Source organism: Leuciscus leuciscus (assembly GCF_965113295.1).
Source record: "Leuciscus leuciscus genome assembly, chromosome: 6".
In the NCBI taxonomy this organism is placed as follows: domain Eukaryota; kingdom Metazoa; phylum Chordata; class Actinopteri; order Cypriniformes; family Leuciscidae; genus Leuciscus; species Leuciscus leuciscus.
In genome coordinates this window covers 32,066,036-32,069,040 of record NC_138730.1, presented here as the reverse complement: position 1 = coordinate 32,069,040, position 3,005 = coordinate 32,066,036, and the positions used below count along the sequence as shown (strand labels likewise).

General features: G+C 35.4%; 1 long non-coding RNA gene across 1 annotated transcript; it reads left to right on the top strand.

Annotated features, from left to right (window-relative positions):
- Positions 1-2,226, top strand: LOC309500970. The gene is made up of 4 exons (XR_014206744.1): positions 1-137; positions 242-811; positions 908-1,752; positions 1,865-2,226. It is a non-coding gene; the product is annotated as an uncharacterized lncRNA (long non-coding RNA).
- Positions 2,227-3,005: the final 779 nt, after the last annotated feature.

The following is a 3,005-nucleotide window of genomic DNA, read 5'->3' as shown; positions in this document are numbered from 1 at the left end:
CTAAAAGTAGGCCTACCACAATTGAATTGTCCTCAAAAAAGTAGAAAAAGTATCCAAGTAGGCTACTGTAATGAAAGTAGTTTGTTACTTTCCACCACTGCAATTTACTCTTGGTGTCGCTATCACGGTTGATTCAGGTTTTTAAATTACTTTCTTATCTTGCTTAATATGCCTGATTTTTCAATTAGAAAAATAATTATAAAAGTTTATTAAGTTTTCGCCAGCTTCCCACTGCTATCAGGAGTTTGCAGAATTCGTGACTTCAACTGATGAGGAGCCTCAAAAAACTATGCATTTTTCCACTGGATGCAGCCAACTGCAATTCCCATGCTGTGTTCATACATGCAGAACAGTTCCAATAACATACAGTGAACAATTTGCACATTATTTAGTTTTTGCCATATAATTATAATTATAAGTATTTATATGATAATAAAATATTGCCATTAACTAATTTTTACTGTTCTTTAACCTTAAATTATTTCAGGGAAAATAATAATAATTATTTTATTTTTGCAATTTTTATCAGTTTAACATTTCCCTTTGTTTCTCTTGAAATTAATTTCAGACACGCTGGCACTGTAAAAATCATTATATTCTGGAATAGGTGCAATATATTTTGCCAGAAGGTGGAGCTCTAGGAAACCTTCTAGTCACAGTTCAATTGTTTAAAAACAGAGCAGACATACAGTATGTTGAGTCACTTACAGTATACTTAGGAGGGAACTGTAAGTCTTGACTCTCAAAGTCAATTGTCTCTTATTAGTGCAGATGTTGCTCCTGGTATTCATTATATTTTCTCTTCTAATTGGTGAGTCATTTATAATTACTGTAGAAGTGATTTTTCTCTTTATCCTGTTGACAATCTGAATTAGTCCATAATAATATATTATTTTTCTTTTTACAGGGAATGCTGCTGCAGATGTGATAACACCATTAATCACAGATATGCAGGTTTTGGAAGGAAAAGATGTTACACTGATCTGCAAATACACTGAAAGTGTTACAAATTTGCAGTGGTACCGTCAGTATCCCGGATCCAAACCTGAGAACCTCATTTTGTTCTTTGAAACCATCCCCAAATCAGAGCCCTCTCTCCGTCTGACCGCTGTAGCTGATAAAGTCATCAAACATATGAATCTGACTATCTCTTCTACAGAAGTCAAAGACTCTGCCATGTACTATTGTGCCCTGGAGCCCACAGTGACAGGAAACACAACTGCACCCTACAAAAACTCAATCAGAAATTATATTCAAAATAGAAATTCATGATGCTCAATTTAAAAAGAGTTTGTAAACAATACGCTCTATAGTATTGCTTATCACTGAGAACTACAATTTTAGCAAATGTTAGTGCACATTTAACTTATTAATTATTGGTAATTAAAGGCCACTTTTACAAGACAAAACACACTATAATTTACAATACGCTAAGTTAACCAGTACACCGTATGAACTCACATGCTAGAAAAACATTTCTTTAAGCAAAACCTAGAACCATGCCATAGATGCATGCCATATGAAATGATTGTAGCAAAATTGATCTCACCTGCATTCTTCCAGAAGGTGGAGCTCTAAGAACCAATTGTAGTTCAGTCTCAGTTCAGATTAAAAACAGAGCAGACAGACTTACATTGAGTCACTTTTATAAACTGTAACTGTAAGGAAACTGTATGTCTTGACTCTCAAAGTCATTGTCTCTTGTTGTGCAGATGTTGCTCCTGGTTTTCATTATATTTTCTCTTCTAAAAGGTGAGTTCATAACAATTACTGCAGGAATGATTTCCCCCTGTTTATACTGTTGACAATTTAAATTTGTCCATTAGAAATGATGAATTTTTGTTTGTTTATTTATTTTAAACAGAGAATGCTGATGCAGACGTGATAACACCATTAAACACAGATATGCAGGTTTTGGAAGGAAAAGATGTTACACTGATCTGCAAATACACTGAAAGTGTTCGAAATTTGCAGTGGTACCGTCAGTATCCCGGATCCAAACCTGAGAACCTCATTGTGTTCATTGAGACCAGCCCCAAATCAGACTCCTCTCTCCGTCTGACCGCTGTAGCTGATAAAGGCGTCAAACAAATGAATCTGACTATCTCTTCTACAGAAGTCAAAGACTCTGCCATGTACTATTGTGCCCTGGAGCCCACAGTGACAGGAAACACAACTGCACCCTACAAAAACTCAATCAGAAATTATATTTAAGGCAGATGATCATGATGCACAATGCAGATTAAAAAACAATGACTCAATACAACTATCAAATGTCTCAAGCATTAATGCCCTTCATCTGTATTAAAAGGTATAATATTATTAATGGTTTATATTTTAGAGAATCAGGACACAACAGTTGAACATGCCTTTAAAACACCATGTGCAACTGAGTGTTCACTCAATAAAGAGTGCAATAAATGAATCAGACTGACATAATGCCAAATTTAGGTTGTTGACTACAGTTTTTTTCTATTGAGTATTTGTAGAGTAAGATGAGAAGGACGTACAGTATGTGTGGGAGGAGCTCAATGTTTTGTCAACTCCTACAGAATAAATCAGAGAAAACAATGACTTACCTTCATACTGATGATACTAATCTGAACTCAAACTACAGAATCATGTTACTCATCTCTTCTGTTTTAATATTTATCCTCAGTTACTGTAAGTATTACTCATGTACATTTTGCTCTGTTTTTCAGAACATCACAAAAAATATAAAACAAATGTCCATTTGCTTTGCTCTGAATTGAATCCATTACCGTGCTTGATTATTTAATGTTTTTGCAGGTGAAGCGAATGGGAATATCATCAGACCAAACCAACCATCTGTAGTTTTAACTGGAGGAAGCAACATCACTCTGTCCTGTACATATGATGTATCAGCTTACAGTCTCCACTGGTACCGGCAGAAGCCTGGATCAAGACCAGAGTTTCTGCTGCTGATTGTGAAGTCGACTAAAACTGAAGTTCCAGCTTCTCCACCTCTCCCCCATATGTCCATC